This window comes from Lagenorhynchus albirostris, chromosome 3, assembly GCF_949774975.1.
Source record: "Lagenorhynchus albirostris chromosome 3, mLagAlb1.1, whole genome shotgun sequence".
NCBI lineage: Eukaryota > Metazoa > Chordata > Mammalia > Artiodactyla > Delphinidae > Lagenorhynchus > Lagenorhynchus albirostris.
The window spans coordinates 36,446,222-36,465,883 of NC_083097.1; positions in this window are offsets into that span (position 1 = coordinate 36,446,222).

Sequence of the window (19,662 nt, forward strand, 5' to 3'; positions counted from 1 at the left end):
AATATATACATCCATGCATTCGTCAGCCAAATCAAGATATGAAACATACCCATCACCACAGAAGGTTTCCTGTGGCTCTTTGCAGTCAATCCACATCCTTTACCCCCACCAGAGGCCATCACTATTCTGATAGAAATCATTGCTTGTTTCTAGAATTCACATAAATGAACTCATACAGTATGTACTCTTTTGTTGCTGTTTTTGCTTGACAGAATACTTGGAAATTCTTCAAGTAGCAGTTGTATCAGTAGTTTTTTCCTTTTATTTTCTCCATAATATCCTTTTGTGTAAATTATACCACCATTTGTTTATCCATTCTCCTGCTGATAAACATCTGTGTTGTTTTCATTTTGGGCTTATTATGAATAAAGTTGCTGTGAATAGTTTTGTATAAGGCTTATTACTGACATATACATTTTGATCTTGGGAATATACCTAGGAGTGGAATTGCTGAGTCATAAAATAGGTGATGCTTAACTTTCTTAGACACTGCCACACAGTTTTCCAAAGTGGTTGTACCTTTTTAAACTCCCACCAACAATGTATGAATGCTTCTATTGCTCCACATTTTTGCCCCAACTTGATATTGTTAGTCTTAATTTTGGACCTTCTGGTTGGTATGTAGTGAGATCTCACTGTGGTTTTGAGTTGCATTTCCCTCATGACTAATGATGTTGGGTACCTTTTTATATGCTGATTGGCCATTTATTCATTTAGGTTTATCTGTGAATGTCTATTCAAGGTTTTGCCCATTTTGAAAAATTGGGTTTGCATTTTTTTTTTCTACTTACAGAAGGGTGAGATTTACTGAGTGTGGGTTTGTCTTTTTGTTATTAATTTATAAGAGCTCTTTGACAAGTGTATCTATTATAAATATTTTCATCAGTGTCTAGCTCACCATTTCATTTTATTAATGATAACTTTTGATGAATAGTTTTAAGCTTGGATAAAATGAAATGTATCCTTTTTTCTTTCATGGTTACTATTACTTGTGTTCTAATGTATTTTTCTCTAAGATTTTTTATCTCCTATGTTTTTAAAATAAATTTTACAATATTAGCTCTTACATTAAATGCTTGACTCACTATCTGAATAGAATTCAATATTGCCACTTTCTTCTGAGCCCATGACCAGCAGAGAGAACAAAATGAAAAATTTCAGGTACAACTTCATGAATGTATAATGCATTGTAATATATTTGTTCTCTGATATATTGTATATATATCTGTGCAGAAAGTCCTCTTTTCCTTACACTTCTTTCAAGTAACTAAGTAACCAGTGAGAAAGGCCTATTATCCTCAGAGGTATGATTTGCTCCTCCCCATATCATATAATGAAAGTGGCAGTCCTTATTCCTGAAGTTCTTAGAGGTCTATAATTTGATATTAAAGCTCATGTGGCCTTTCCTCTGTTCATTTCAAACTTATATTTGAATACGCTACTCTAGCTCATTTATGAAGTCTAATGGCTAGTATTTATTTTTGATAGCCATACGTGGTGTTTCTCATTCCACATTTGCAAATGTGAATTTAATCTATTATAATTAGGCAAATTTCCCCACTCTGTATTCAGGAGGGCACAGCAGCAAGAATGGCCTTGTGCTACTGCACAGTTTATCATCACTTCCATCTCTTTTCTGATGTCATCTAACACCTTTCTATCGACTTTATAAAGTGCAAATCAAATTGCACTATTATTTTCTGTGTTCATAATTGAACAACCAAATCTATTCCACTTGGATTACTCTCAAGTCTATGTATGAATTCACTGTGCCCAGACTACATTCTTAGACCTGCCGTCTAAGCACGATAAGTATCCCATGATGCATTCTTCCAAACAAGAAGCAAGCAAACCAATTACTCTTCCTTCTTACATTCCAGAGCCTCTCAACAGGATGATCTTATTGTAACATCTATAACACATCTTTCTCGACTGACATATGCCTTTAGATATGCCTTAGATTTCATTGAAGTCTTTTAAAAGAAGACATGTATGGCTCCAGTCAACCTTTCCCTTTAATTTCTACTCAGCTCACTGTATATTGACAGTCATTAATAACATAATTTTCAAATGATGAAAATAAATGCCCATTATATACAACTTAGAATATAAAAAAGAAAATTTTAAATAAACATAATCCCACCCACCATTTGGAGACACCCACTGTGACTGTTTGATTGCAATTTCTTTAAATCTTTATTCTATAGGGTATTTACATTTACCTGAGAAAATTAGGAATTGGGTAAAATGAGGAAGAATTCCAGAATGAGGAAATAGAATAAAGCATACAAGAAGAAAAACTTAGGATGTAAATAAAACAATGCCTTTTCAAATTTACTTGGAAATTAGAATGTATAAATGAAAGCAGTAGGTGAGAAATTTTGCCATGTTGTTTGAGGACAGACTAAAGAGGGGTTTGAACAGCAAACAAGTCACTTCAGCCTCTACATGTTAGGGTTTAGGGAACAAAGCCAGTGGAGGGGATCAGCTGGAAGAAGATGAGATAGTCATAGAATGGATTGAAGACATGCAGAGACTGGGGTCAACGAGACAGGAAACAGAAAAATTTCGATTTCCAAGCATAGACGTAATAAGGATTTTTGAAGTGGGAGAATGATGGAGGAGGAAAGATACAAGAGTTATTTCAGTTTACTGTTAGGGGAAGGAAATGACGCCAAGTATTTGAATGTGGTTGTCCAGGTAGCAGAAAAAGGAAGTCAGGGAAAAAGAACGTTTAGGGGGAGAATATTTAGTTTAGAAATGTGCTAGAGGAAGTGTTTGGGCTTGGTAGATGTGGCTGCAGTTCCAGTTCATCACTTAAGAGCTGTATGACATTGAGTACATTGTATAACCTCACCAAGTCTTTCTAAATTCACTAATCATATGTTAAAATGATGTTAATAGTACTTGTCTCAAAGAATTCTTCTGAGGATTATGATTTAGAATATATAAAAGTACTTAGTACTTTTGGGTATAAGGTGCAGTGGAATATTAGATAGTTGAGTAGATAGTTTTCTCTGTATTATTGGCATTTTACAAGAGGTCAGAACTGGGGTACAGGCAGTTCAATGAGCTGTTATTGTCCTATGCTTACATTATTTCGTTCTGTTGGGCATTGAATTTTTCCCAACTTTAGCTATTGCAGATAAATTAAAGTGAATATCTTTGTATACATAGTATCTTCCTTCTCTTAATTTAACTTCTCATTTTCCTCAGTACTTACTAGAGGGGAAAAAACCCAAATGGCAGAGTATCTGGTCAAATTTATGGGGTTTCATTTCCTGAAAAAGTAACATTTGATTTTCTTACACATTCCAGAATTGTGCGTAGGCTCTCACTATACTAGTTAGATGAAAAGCTGAAATCCTAAATGTTCATCTTCCAACTTTTTCCAGCCTGTGGTTTGTCTTTGGATCAGCAGTAATTGCTGGGACAGCTATAATGGCTTCATTAATTTTTTGTTTGTGTTCTGTGTTCTTTATGCAGTGATGGAAGAAATGCATCTCCTGTGTCAAAATCTAAATGTGCTTGTCTGAACTGAACAACTGCATTTGATATAAACATTCCTGATCGAAAAAGCAAAATGCACTAATGCATTTCCGCATAATCATCAGGGCAACAAAACTGACATTTAGCCGAAACCATTATACCAGTTTCAAAATCAGGAATATTTATATTTAAATTTATTTTTTAAGCTGCATTGTCAACAATTTTTGTATTATCAGATGCCAAAAATTTGCATTTTTCAATACTACATACATATTCACAACTGACAGCTAATCCAAAGAACCAGTTAATTGTGCTTTATTAAATTGTAATTTCTAAAGGATAGTTAACATCTTAGAGATACTTTTTGAAGAATTTGTTCAGTCACTGTTGTATGTGTATTTCAAATTACCTCTGCTTTCAATCTTACGTCCCATATTCTGGTTTTAAGACAAAATTTCTAGTTTATGTCTTTGCAGTTAAATCTGTCAGTGTTCTGACATATATAAAATACGTCATGAAGGTTGGTGGCATCTTTAGGCTAGGCCATGCCAGTCTACTCTATATTGTTCCACTTTAATAAATGTGCTGCCGGAGCCTGCTGAGTTGATTTTTAAAACATTTCGATGGCATGAGCCAAATTTCCTCCTTCTAACTTTCTGTATCTTGTGCTCTGCATGGAGTGGGTTTCAGTTGAGGATGATAATGATGATAGTGGTGAATAATGTCACATTTATTAAAGTAGTATTTTATAAAGCACTCTATGAAAGTACTTTATTAATCTTATCTCCATAAGAACTTTATGATGTTAGTACTATCATCTCTGCATTAGAGTTGAGAAAACAGAATTAAAGGAGTTAAAGAGCTTCCTCAACATCACCTATTCAGTAAGTGGTAGAGCTCAGACTAGAGCAAGCTCTCTGGTTCCAAACCCCTCTGAATAAACAACTCACTTTATTGTTTATCATAATATACTATATTATACATATACTCAATTAACTGAATAGACATCATAAATATTCATGTATCATAAATATACACACTATATGTATCATAAATATATTAACAGAAAACTAAGTTGTCCTCCAACAATCTACAAAAGATTAAAGCTTCCTATAGAGGTCTGTTGCTTCTAGCAAACATTTTCATGCTCAAAGGCTAAGCAATAACATAACTTTGAGGACTTTTATAACATTCATTGTCAATTTCTCAGTCCATTATAATTGCTTTATATTTGAACAGTGGGTTAATTAAACACACACATATACGTATACATGCCTCACAATGTCTTTTAACCTTGCCTTTGTAAAATTGAGTACATTTTAATTTGAAATTACAATTAACCCTTGAACAACATGGGTTTTGAAGTGCATGGGTTCACTTATACATGGATTTTTTCAGTAAGTACCTACTACTGTGCTACACAGTCTGCACTTGGTTGAATCCACGGATGCACAGTCATGAATATGGAGGGCTGACTGTAAAGTTATTGGCAGATTTTCAGCTGTTGGGTGGATGGGCACACCTAATCCCTGCATTATTCAAGGATCAACTGTACATATTGTCCAGAATTTAATTAAAATATACAATAGTTACCAAAAATGTGATATTGTTAAAAAATGAGTATTTGGTGTTATTTTCTCAGTGTTTATCTATTGTTTATTTTCAGACCTTACAGTAAAACTCTGTTCAAAATATATCCCTTGGGAACCTTCTAATTGCCTTATTATGTACTCCTTAAACTTAGAGCTTTCCTCTAGGTCTGTTAATATTTTCATTGTTCACAGCCTTACAAAATTTTAACTAGGATGTAACTGCTTTGCATATGGCCTAATCATTACAGTGTTCCCACCATAGACTATGGGAATTTAGCATCTGTTAAAGGGTTATTGAAAGAGCCCCTCCTGTTAGAGTATTTACGACCCCAGCAGGTTAAACTATGTCCCATTTCTGAGACATCGAAGAAGATTATAGGAATTAATTTTGTTGTAAATCTATGATAGTTTGCAGATGTACTCTTCAATATCTATTTTCTGAATTGAAAGACATGTTATTAGTTATTTTTAAAGATTAACCTTAAGATTAGCAATTAGATATCAAAATTATTCTATAAGTATACTTAAAACATATCATACCTATACATCAGGATTTGACTGTACTCACTTTTAAAGTCAACAAACACTGCCTCTTGGACATATATACACTACCAAATGTAAAATAGGTAGCTAGTGGGAAGCAGCCACATAGCACAGGGAGATCAGCTTGGTGCTTTGTGACCACTTAGAGGCGTGGGATAGGGAGGTTGGGAGTCAGGGAGACGCAAGTGGGAAGAGATATGGGGACATATGTATATGTATAACTGATTCACTTTGTTACAAAGCAGAAACTAACACACCGTTGTAAAGCAATTATATTCCAATAAAGATGTTAAAAAACAAAAAACACTGCCTCAACAGACTAACCCAATTTATATCAGTTTGGGTAAAAATTATGTATTTACATTTGGCAAATTTCTCTAAAATTATTCTGCTGCATAAGTCATATGTTTATATGGATTTCAGCAGATTTTTATTTAAAGTATTTAATATTCCCCAACTCAAAGAGAAAACCCCAAGCCCATTAATATTTTTCAATGTAACTTTTGGGTCTTTTATTTGATCTCTTTTTTGTATCATTGGAATGAATTGTATCAAGTGTTTCTGCTTCTCCAGTCATCTTAGATTTATATAAAAAGGTGCTAGAAGACTTAAATTACAAATTGCAAATCTTTTCATGAACAATTCTTAGTTTTGTGGAGGTGGGTATATAATGGTAGTCTGAAAATTTTGGAGTAAGTTTTAGCTACTTCCCTACCACTGCCTCCCTGGTTTAATTAAAGTAAGTTTTAGGCAAAAATCTGCAACATATACAGAAGTTTATTAAGCTCACAGTTATTAGTAAGCAAGCAAAAAATAGTTTATACACCTTATTCCACAAGCTTGATGAAATTTTGATTTCTGTCCTTTTTGGAGCTCTGCCTACCATCTTGCATGACAGATTATTTGAGGGAGACACAACTGAGTTCTGGCACTGAGAGCAAAAGTGCCCTGATACTGGTATGCTGAGAATAAAAGTTTAAAGGTGATGGCTTTATCTATAAATAATGCACTAACCATATTTCACATTGGAACAAAGATTAACAAAATTTCATTTTTGTAAAAATATAATCAAATTTAAAACTTCATGTAGAATTTGGAGAAAGGAATTTTGAACACATAACCCCAGTAATTTTCTTTAATTCCTCCTAATCCAAGCTTTTGTGATGTCTGTAAATTACATGTAAATGTCTCACCATAGTGTGGTGATATATATATATATATATATAATATGAGTCTCTCTCTATATGAGTCTATACATAAATATATATTAAATACTATATATTAACTAGTTTAAACTTTAAGCATGAGGCTAAACCTAGAGAGGTCAGTGCTATATCACGTGGTATAGTGAGGCCTTGTGAGCAGGAAAAGCAAATCTATGGTAATAGGTGTTTATTCCATGATCATGAATCACCGAATGTCATCAAGTGGTAGGACACTTCTAGGAATAGTGCCATACCAAGGGTTCACATTGGTCTCTGTTGCTGGCAAGTTAGATCAACCTTGGTAAGTGGGAGTCATAGTCACTGGGCACATGCATAGCCTTAAGCTCTACCACTGAATAGCTGGTTCATGTGCTCATTGTATTGGCACTGGGTGGTTGTAGACAAAGGTTGGCCAACGTCAAATGGTCAAGACATTTTGTCTACTAGTATGCAGAGTGTATAGTGCCTCTTCCATGGTGAGTAGTTTCTGGTTGGCATTAATGTATAATACAAAGATCTTTTCCCTTTGTGCCCATTTTTCAGATGTCGGTCCACACGCCAGACCTTCTTACCTCTAATCTTCCAGGCTTTTTGCTTCTAGGTTCCTGACTTGCTGGCCAGGTCACTTGCTGCTGCCCACATGCTTATGTTTATTCTAACCCTACACAGTCTGATAGGGTAGCCACTAGTCCATATATCTAATTGCTATTGAGCTCTTGAAGTGTGATTGTCCAAATTGAGATGTACTGTAAAAACAGAATACAGACCAGATGTAGAAAAGTTATTATGAAAATAAAGCATCTCACTAATTTAAAAATATTGATTATATGTTAAACGATAACATTTTAGATACATTGGGTTAAAGAAATATTTTTTACATGTGGGTATAGAAAATTGAAAACTACATTTGTGGCTCACATTAAATTTTTATTGGACAGCACTGTTTTATGCATTTAAAGGAGATGACCCAAATCTCTGCATATTAGGATTTTTCCCTAGCCACTGTCTTTCAAAACCACTCCTGAGGGACTTCCCTGGTGGTGCATTGGTTAAGAATCTGCCTGCCAATGCAGAGGACACGGGTTTGAGCTCTCTTCTGGAAAGATCCCACATGCCGCGAAGCAACTAAGCCCATGCACCACAACTACTGATCCTGCACTCTAGAGCCTGCGAGTCACAACTACTGAGCCCGCATGCCACAACTGCTGAAGCCCACATGCCTAGAGCCCATGCTCTGCTACAAGAGAAGCCACCGCAATGAGAAGCCCACGCACCGCAACAAAGAGTGGCCCCCACTAGAGGTCTCTACAACTAGAGAAAGCCCACGCACAGCCATGAAGACCCAACACAGCCAAAAATAAATAAAAATTAAACAAAAAAACCCACTCCTGAGTGGGACTGTGATGCAGATTCTAATAATTTCTGGTCTTCACCTACTTACCAGACATATCCACCCGTAATCCAAGTTTAGTTTTCCTCATGCTCCTTAGGGTGATTCCATAGTAGTCCCCCTTAATCTATCACTGTGAACTGAGACAAAGGCGTTGATGCAACTGAGATGGGTGACATGGGGTCTGGACTACCCTACTCTTGCAGGGTCCTGCTCATGCTTGGTCCTGGATGTACCATTTCTGTATTATGATGGAATATTCTTGGCCTGCCTGACTTTATGACTTGGTCCATAGGACAGTTCCAGGTGCATGGTCACTTCTGTCCAGGTGTTCTAGCATTCCATCATTACCAGCATCCAGTAGCATGCCAGAGGCTATTTCTCTAATAGTGTGTAACTCTCCACTGCAGATGTCACGGACCTCCTCCAAAACCCCGGGAGCTTACTTTGTCATTCTCTCACTGGGGCTTGCCATAAAATCCACACTAAATTTTTTTTCCATCACTGCTGCCTCCAGCACCACAGTGTCTGCTGGATAGTATTGGTCCAAGTGGCAGTGCTGCTTTCACTGTAGTCAGACTTTGTGCAGAGCTCTTTCCTGCTACAGACCCCACTCAAAGCTAGTGGTCCTCTATGACACCCATATATGGGATAGAGCAATATTTCTAAGTGTGGACGATGCTGCCTCCAGGTCTTGTGCTTCCTTCTTCATGGTAGGGAATGGAAGATGAAGCAATTTTTTCTTTTACTTTGGAGGGGATATCATGGCATCCTTAAACAGTGGAGCCCTAAAATATATTGAAATTACAGAGGCCTAAATCTCCACAAAACTTGTCCCTACTATCTGGAATATGTGTATCTCATTAAGGCCTCCAACATGCTAACAACCTCACTGTTATAATGGATCAGTATAATCTGTGGGATTGACATGCTGATGGATATCTGTCTATAGGCTCCATATCTCTTTGGATAAAATTATGACAGAGGACAACATAGGCCAAACGATTTCTAATCCCCTTTCTTGATTTAGACTTGATTTAGACAGAAAGAATGCATTCCTGATATCAGTGGCCACATACGATGTGCTGGGACCATATTAATTTGCCCTAGCAACAATATCATGTCTGCTTGGCAGCTGCAATCAGAACTAACTTCTGCTTGGTTGAGCTTGCAGTAGCACAAAATCATTCTCCAGGACCTATCTTGTTTCTGCAGGGTCGACTGGTGAATTAAATGTGAATATTAAATGACTATTACTGTGCATCCTTTAGATATTGAAAGGTGGCATAAATCTTCACCATCTTCCCAGGTTGTGATACTGCTTTTGATTTACTCTTTAAGCTCAAGTATGTGCATGGGCACATTCAAAAGCTTCTACTTGGCCTTATGCATAGTAATGACTCTCATCCCATAAGCTCAGGACCCAGTGCATTTTTTTTTTTTAAGAAGATGTTGGGGGTATGAGTTTACTAATTAATTTATTTATTTTTGCTGTGTTGGGTCTTCGTTTCTGTGCGAGGGCTTTCTCTAGTTGTGGCAAGTGGGGGCCACTCTTCATCGCAGTACGTGGGCCTCTCACTATCGTGGCCTCTTGTTGCGGAGCCCAGGCTCCAGACGCACAGGCTCAGTAGTTGTGGCTCACGGGCCTAGTGGCTCCACGGCATGTGGGATCCTCCCAGACCAGGGCTTGAACCCGTGTCCCCTGCATTAGCAGGCAGATTCTCAATCACTGCACCACCAGGGAAGCCCCCCAGTGCATTCTTGTACATCAATCTCAACTATGTATTTGGGGTTTGGAGAAATACCCCTGGGTGGGTCTGTGAACCCCAGTAGACCCACTGAATATCAGACTTTGGCCAGGATCCTACGTATTTCCTAGCTCCCCAAAGCCCCCACTCTACCAGATGCAAAATAATGATATTTTGGGTCTCCAGGTATCAATGTCACCTTGGACCCTGTGCCAAATGTCTTCTAAATGTCAGGGTATTACCTTTCTCAGTGTACAATCGCACAAATAAATGGCTCTAGGTCCCCTTGAAGAACTGGAAAAATCCATTAGTGTTTACTTGCCATGTTTACTTGCTATGACCCTTTCCCTTGGGGATCTGGGGATTGGATCTTTTATCAACGAATCCTGGGTTTGAAAACTAACTCAGGTCCAGAAATGGGGTAAGGAATTAAGAACTTTTATTGGGGCAACTGCTCATTGGCTCTTGGGTTCTTTGGATTATACATACTTAGTTCCTTTAATTATCCATCTAGTTAATTATCCATCTAGTTTGCCCCTAGAATGCTGTATTCTATTAACTCTATTATTTTCTACAGGTGAGGCCCTCTTGGCTGCCACTCAGAGTTATTGGTCCTTACCATAATTACAACACACTGGTGGCTGGTAGTTAAGCCACTTTACTTGACTGCTGTTGCTTTGGGGTGCTGGTTGCTTCATGGCTATCAGTGATCCCAGTTCTGTGAAAGCCTTCCCTACCATTAGCCCTGGCCTACAGAGAAGAGCCACCACTCAGTTTCTTAGTGATATTGGTTCCTTTCTCACCAGTGCATTCATGTGGCCTTGGTGAATGGTGTGACCTCAGATTTATGGTTCCTCCTGTGGAATGTAATCCTCTGGTGAGTCTTTGGCCTTAAGAAACATGTCCACTCTAGCATGCTAACGTCCTTGATTCTTTTAAACCTGTCTACTGTCTGCCACAGTAATTCTGGCATTTCAACTTTTCCAGGATGGGCCATTGCTTTTTTCAGACTAGGAGACATCCTAGCAGAACATTTGTACCATCCCCTGAGGTTCTTACTATAGTGTTAAATCTTTTAATTGAGGAAACTACCACCATACCAATAAAATGATCCTTATATAGTCTAATGTTCTGGCCCCCTTAATTTGGCAGGTCACCAAAAACAATCCTCTGGCTTTCATAGTTAATTCTCAATTGTCTGTTTATTCCTCTCAGCTTTTCAAGATCAAGCCTTTAACTTAGTAACAATCATCTTAGTATTCTTGGATTTATCATTTCTTCCATGTATTTCTAACTCCTTCATTTCAGCAACTTGCCACTGAATTCCCCTCCATAGGCAGGTCAACAACAATTGGATGGCCACCTCATGCGAGGGGTCAACAGCATAATTTACTCTTGGGGCTGGAGTTCTCATTATCAAGCAGATACTGAGTGAACTAGTCCGCAAATTCCATTTTACCACCTGCTTTTCTGGATTTCCTCTGGTGCGAACTGTCACAGTTTTGAGTTCTCCTGGAAGCAGACTCTGAGATGGAGTTAGAAATGGAAAAAGTTCCATTAAAATGCAAACTTAAATGATATTTAAAAATAACTTTGGCCAGCTTTGGTTGTTTTACTAGGGAGAGGGTCAAAAGAGCTCCTCACACCATCATTATGAAAGTGGATCTTCCCTAGAATTTATTTGCTGTAATCCCTTTACAAGTACAGCTTATATTTTCCATCTTTCATTGTTCATACATGGTTTATAGATTAAAAAAAAGGGAGAATGAGAAAAAATATTTATCTTTGAACTCAAAAGTTAATGTTCTATATTGACAAAATATCATAACTTAGTATTTGCTCTATGGTACAAATAATTTATCATTTTTAAAATGTGAAAATGTTGAAAGTATTGCATGACTTGGTCCAAAACTTTTCCTTTTAGTGTAGTGAACATGCCTTTGGTGTTGAAAGGCATCAGACAAATAATTGTTTTTCTAGATATTTTCTAAGTTGAGTAAGACTAGTTCTGACCTATATATCAAAATAAACATTATTTTGCTTTTGACAAAATCCAATTACCACCTTATTTTCTGAAGAGTTATTCCGTGAATTATTAAATATGGTAATATATATGGTAAAGCTTTCAGATATCTAAGAGAATTTTGTTATTTAATATTTTTCTTGCATAACTCATTTTTAATTTTTACTGGAAACAGAAAGTTTTGGAAAATAGCAGTAAGAAAATGCCAGTTTTCCTGAAACCGACCCTAGCCCTAAGCATTTACATACATAAAAGTGCCACAGTTTATGAAAATAGAAAATTCAGTCAATTTGCTTGGATTTCATCAAAACACTTTCTCCCCATTGAAGCATTTGAATATTGAAGACACTAATTTTCACTTAAAATGTATTCAATGTACTTTGACTACAGCTCACTGGAAAGCCAAAATTTAAACCATATGTTAATGAATAGGAATACAGATCACAGAAAGGATATTGCTCGTAAACTAAAATTCAGTGGCTGTTCTTACTCCTCCTTTGTTTGCTAAATAGGTCTCCTGACTCCAAATATGTTGTAATTACTTAATATATTTTGCTAGATGAAATGATCCAAATGAAAAATATTATGTTTTGAAGATGAAGTGATGATGGTAGTCCTGTAATCCTCATTGTTTCAGAGTTGCTTTGATTGTGTCTGGTCGGAAAATCTTATTTTTTTTAAAAGTGAGAACTATAAAATTACATAATTCTAATTAGCAATGTGAACTGATCAGTTACTGGAGTCATACAACTTTGAATAAGTTACTTAAATTCTCTGAGCTTCAGTTTCCTCATCTATAAAATTGTGAAAATTCTATGTATTTGGCACAATTAAATGTAAGAAAATATATGAAACCTGGCACAATATCTGGCAATTTGTATGAACTCAAAGTTCATGTCTTCTCTCCTTCCAGTTAAGCATGGCAAAATAATCTTGTTTAAAATATCATTCGTTTTTTTCACATTAAAACTTCAATAGTTTAGCAGTTGAATGTTAATTTTGGCAGATGCAATTATTTGTGTGTGTTTCTGATTTAATAGCATAATGTGTTATGTTTTTCTAGAGGGTTATGGCAGGTAAATGAACAAGAAAATCATATGAATGTGTACATTCTGTAAATAAAGGAAGAGTTTGAAAAATATTTGGAGCAGTTGGCATCATTGGCATCTGTTGAGATGGAGGCTTTCCTTCAGTTTTAATTTCTTCAGCAGATATTAATTGCATACCTAGTGTGTAGTAAGTCAAAGACCCAGTGGTGAAGAAACTAAACATGGTCCTTGATCTAATGGAATTTACTGTAATAGTGAGAGAGATATTAACCAAATGTCAAGAAATTAAATATAAAATTGCAATTGTGAGAAGCACCATTAATGACAGATGACTGGTGCTTTGGGTGCATACAATAGAAGGTTTTGACATAGGAAGGTGAGGAAAGCGAGGAGCTGAAGATTGAGCTGATAAATGACAACTCAATAGGACCTATTTACATAAATAGAGGTGGAAATGGAATCCTAATAGAACAACACGCATCAAGTCCTCAATGTGAGAGTCCATGCAACACATACATGAGACCTAAAATATACTAGTGTGGCCAAAGTATAGAGAGGAAGGAAAAGATGATGAAACTTTAGAAATAGTCATCCTCCTAGACTATGCTAAGAATGTTTATCCTTATTATAAGTGCAATAGGAAACAATTAAAATAATTGAAGCAAGGGAGCGGGTCAAGCATAAAGTAGATGACAATCAAATTACCATATTCTACAGATCACTCTGGATGGGTAAGGGTAGATTTATGTAAACCACTCAGCTGTCTCTCAGCAGAGCAGGAGTGGAGGTGTCAGGGAAGATGAACTAGGTAGATGGCAATGGAGGGAGTGGATGGAATAGAGAAAGTGATGGCAAGGAGAGAGATTTAGAAGGTAAAATCATCAGGCCTTTGGGATATGTAGGGTGAGAAAAAGGAATCAAGGATCACTTTAGGTTTTTGAGTGGGATAACATTTCATTTAATGTAGAATTTGTCATCTTTAAGGCTAATATGATATCTTGAATCATGACTTACTCTGTGGAGAAATTAATCATTGTTAGATCATGAGATTTCTGTATTAGTGATACATTTGATGTTTTTTTTGGATAAGTATATTAGTATATTTTTCATTCTAAATTACTCATTTCTAGTTCTGTCAGTATTAACCTGTTTAAATTTGGTAGTATTAGATAATTACTAAAGCTATTTTCTTATATTCTGTGAAATTACGGCTGTTTGGAAATGTGCTCAGCAAAACGGAAAGTTGTTTACCTGCACTATGTTCATTAAAAAATTAAACATAATTTAAAAAGCAAAATCTTCATTGATGGCATCTCCTTCTCTGCCTTAATCCTAGAAAATTCACCTTTCTAAAAAAAGGTGCATCTATTGCAAAAAAGTTCATATTTCTATGTATGGTGGTAATTTTATGATTTTGAGAGATTTTTTAGAACCCAGTCCAAGAGCATTTGCTATGGTCTCTGTTAAGTCGGTACTATTAGAAGAAAACCTAGAAGGTGGTCTGGTAATGGAATTAAGCAGCAGCATATGCTCCTCTGGAAAGAAAACACTGATAGGAAGAGTTAAAACTTTAATGCAAAGATCTGATTATTGCAAATTCAGCTAATCAGAATGGCTAGGGAATTGGATATCTTGATACTGGCATTTTTTGATTAATTGAGGAAAAAATGTTTTTTTAACTGTTTGATGCTGTACATTTTAATAAGATATAAAAATCTATTTTTTGTCTTAATAAACAGAGCACAATGACCTTGGATTGAAATTTCCTTGATCCTACAGGATCCAGGGTCATTTCTATAAACTTCAGTTATCATTGCATATTTTGATATTATTGTGGTTGTGGAAGTCATAAAGACTTGATTCAAACCTACATTGACTTCAGGATATACACTGAAAGTTACGTTAAAAAAAATAAAAAACACAGACATAAGCTTGTTTTCTTGTCTCTCTGATTTAAATGGGGAAAGCAAAAAATGTGGCTAATTGAAGATTCTGTTAAGTGAGACTTTTTTCTTATTTTCCCAGTTTTATTGAGATATAATGGACATATAACATTGTGTAAGTTTAAGGTGTACAACATGATGATTTGATACATGTAGATGTGCTGTATGCCTAATATTGGAAATAAGAAATCTCAATACAGAGATCCAGAAATTCCAATAACTAAAACATTTCTAATCATGTACGAGTGATTATTCGTTATGTGAATAGCATCAGAAATGTTGATTCCATACTTTCGTTCTTAGATTGGGATTGATCTATATGGTATAGTAATAATTTATTCAGTGAGCACAAGTTTAGGGCCCGCTTCTAAGAACAGTGAAAATTTGTGTTTTTTTTTTAAATTGACGCTACACCCAGCTTAGCTACTTCAAATCTAGTCAAATCACACTTAAAAAAAAAAAAGAAAAAAGATTTCTATTTTGAATGTCTGTTCCCACAGTCCTTTAAAATTAAAAGTAATCTCCCATGTTTGCTGTAACATATGGGTAGTCCTTCCATATTGTTTTAACAATGGCTCACAGGCAGTAATAGTTTTATCTTTTAGATATCTTCAGATAGCTATTTGACATCAAAGGCTTACTTTTTCATAGATATGAATTAATTCATGAATTTGAAATTTCTTAGCTACATATTCAACAAATATTTATTGGATGCCTGTTATATACCAAACATTGTTCTAGGTTAGTTGTGATCTATCATGATTAAATATATTCTAATGTTAAATATTTGTTTAGTATAATATGTTATTGATATATATATTTAGTAAATAATATAATATTTAATATCTGGTATTTCTTTATATTTATACATATCCAGTATAAATAATATGTTAAATATATATAAATGAAATGTAGATTTAAATCTATATATATGATACATAGATATATTTCTGTAGCAGTAGGAAAATAGACTTTTGGCTGTTCAACTCAGGACTCATGAATTCCCTTGGCACTGTAAACTATTTTGTTCTTATCCTCTCAAATAAAATCATGTCAACATTTGAGGTACAGACTGAAGAATTTGTAAGGTGGGGGATAGTAAAGAGAAGGAGAAGATTATAAGAATTAGGGCTATAAATTCTGGGGAAAACTATTTCTGTTTCAGGGGCTTTTTAGCCTCAAGGTTCAATGTATGAAATAACTCAAGGCAAGTTTCCCTTACATAGTACATGGGGGTTTAAAGGTAATTATGGATAATTATATCAAATATGAACCAAGTATTTCACTACTTGGACATACTGCCGCTCTTGCAATATGCTACAGGATTAATAGGGCTAAATTCTAAGTGAATTTAGAACACCTGCCTGTAAAACATTAGTAGTTGCTCTAGAATTAATTACAAATTAGCCTATGAATTTTTCACATATTATTACATTTTGTTTCCCTTGTACCAGCAATACATCTCATATTCAATTATTCTAAAAGAGTAAGTAGTTTTCTCTAACTAAAATACTATTGATAGCCCATTTATACTATTTCATTCTTTAAGGAAATCTGATTTTTTCACAGGCAATTTATGTTCAGAAAATAGATAAACAATAAGAAAACAAAAAACTTGTATTGCTGTAGGCCAATGTTTTGTTTGCAGAAGTTCTTTTAATGTATGTAAGTGTTGGAATCATTTAAAATATTGTGTCACATGTATATACTATTTAATAACTTATTGAACATTTACTTCATTATTCTTTAAGATTAAATATATTAACTTCCTTTAACATTAACATGAAATTTTCTAAATTCACAATTTCTTCTAGAGTTTTAAAAGATATTAGCCTTCAAAATTCACAGAATTTTAAAATACATTCTACCCATATGCAACTAAGAAATTGCCAAACCAATATGTATATTTTTAACCATGTGGTGAGAAAGCGTTGCCTTTGGCTGAAACCATTCTTGCCAGTTTTGAGGCCACAGAGTAAAGCTTTATGTTTACTAGCTGATAAAAATCAATTGAATTCAGGAGACTTAACAGGCCCTAAGCAATCCCTGGTGTTCCAGATCCACACCATAAAGATTATGAGGGCTACTACTTCTCCATGGTTTTACCATGTGTCATCTTAAGCAAGATGAAGAATTTGGTTCTTGTTTTCTTGTGGTTGTAAGAAACTATATGATGAGTTTCTTCCAACATAGTTAGTATTTCGGTGCTGTGATGGCTCCCCAAGGTGAATGATTATAGGTAGCCTTGCCTGAGTCTCTTATACTGTCCTAGCCTGTGTGTTTTTCTCTCCCATCCCATGTGGCTATTCATCATGAATAGAATAAAGTCAGCACTAATTGTTTTGTTTGTGATGGTGGATGCTACCAAACCTTCGTTCTTTCTCTTCTGCCACATCTTTCTCACCATTGCACAAACTATACACACTATGTTTATCCATTCAGACAGGCTATATAGATTACTCTGTAGTAACAAACACCCACGTCTCACAGCTTTAAACAACAAAAGTTATTCTTGCTCATGTTATGTGTCCATCATGGATTGACTGGAGATGCTGACCCATGTTATTCTCACTCGGATCGTAGACCGAGAGAGTAAATCTCTGGAAACTGGCCACTTGGTGTGGCACAGCAAAGCAAGAGCATGGTGAATCATGTACTAGTTCATATAGACACCCAGACTGCCATTTGTCACATTTCATTTGCTGAGGCAAGTCATATGGCCACACACAACTGTAAGGAAGCAGATAATTGCAATCCTCCATGTTTCTGGAAGGAGAGACATAAGTATTTGGTGACCAGCACTAAAGACTACCTCAGTCCCCCTTCACCCTCCCAACACCCTGCATGAAGGGATATAAATGTATGAAAGATTTGAAACTTAAAAATATCCTATGGTTTTACTCTATATGATAAGAAAAACAAAGAATAATACGCTGAAATAGCCATTTGTCTTTTTAATCAATAAAATAGCAATATCAGTTTCTCAAGTCATTCCAAGTATTCTATTATTTGGATGATATTCTGGAAGCTTTTGGAACTAAAAAGTAGATTATATTTACAATTAATTTGAGGTATTAGCATACAATAACTTTTGGAGAGAAAATATGTGATATTTGGACCTGGATGACCCTCAGCATGGAATGGGATAAACTGGTCTTGAAGCTGTGTCTTAATGTACTCCCTTCATGGAGCTTTCCTTCAATAGTGTAACCTGTGGTTCTGTTGCTCTGGAGAAAGGTTTCCATCTCTGAAGAATCAGTAATAGCTACACAAATAACCTTGACTTTGAGAAGGAAATTTTCCTGAATACTGTGTGAAAAGGATAATTACAAGTACTTTTAGCATTTCTTTTGCTTAATGCTTTCTAATCAGCCCCATGGGAAGTAGATTTTGTTATGAGCTTTCCATTTGGTCCTTATTACGATAGACCACTCTGCATCATTTAACACTCTTGGCCACTCCCACTGTCTTGAATCGTTGTCCCCTCATGGGTTCCATGATATTGTTCTTTCCTGTCTTGCTAGACACTCTTACTCAAATTCTTTCATTTGCTTGTCTTCCTGTCCCCGCCCCATCGGTGTTAACATTTCACCCACTTTCCGTTGCTTCCCTTTACTTCCAAAATCTCCAAATCTTTCCCCCCACTTCAGTTGCCCCATGGCAGTGGCTTTACTTCAGACATTCACATTGCTCCCTGAGACTATAACTCACTTGCCTCCTAAGTTTCTCTGCTTTGAATCTCTGTCCATCTTGCTGTCACTTTCCAGGGAGATCTTGTATAGTACAAGTGCAGACTACTAGTGTAATTATCATAGTTGTTCTAAAAGTGACCCACTTTTACTTCCTAGTTTAACTTTCTGCTGTACTCATCAAAGCCAAGTCTGCAATTATATAAATGTGTATCAGGTTCTTTCAAGGCTCCAAAGAATCAGCACGGAGCAGTGGAAAGGAACAGATTTGGGGGATCAGGTATATTTAGATTCAAATCCTGTATTTGACAATTATGAGCTACTTGACCTTGAACAAGCTACCTAAACTCTCTGAACATCTATTTTATCCTCTATTCAATGAGAATGATAGTAATGATTCACATAATTATTTTGAGTATTAGGCTGGATATATGTAAAGTACTTATCACAGTAACTGGAGCATAGTAGAGTTTTCATAAGTGGTAGTTATCATCATTGTCATTGTATTTCATATCCATATAAACAATGTTGCTTAGACATGACATTTCTAACCTTATTTACCGGGCAAATTCATATTCATACTTTAGAATTACACAGTTCTCAATGCCTACTCTCTTCAACTTGCCCTTCTTGAAAAATTACCTTGTTCCTTAGTACTTTACTCACTGACACAATATGAATGCTTCTTGTATAGGTTATACTATTGACTGGATCAAGGATGGACTAAAATCCAAAACAATCCATCTTCAGATTGGCTAATGATTATGAAGTGGACTTGTGTGAAGGGTTCTGTCCAATACTCTGGTGGCTTCTAGGATCTGGACTAGAAAATATGGATAGGATTGACTCTCAGTAGTAAGTGGTCAATCTATAGTAAAAGAACAGAGTATGGAGATGGCCATGAAGCAGAAATACAAAACAAAGTCCTCAGGCTACGAATCCCTTGGAAAAGGACAGAGAAGATAGTTGGCACCTGGGCCTTTTTTGGTTC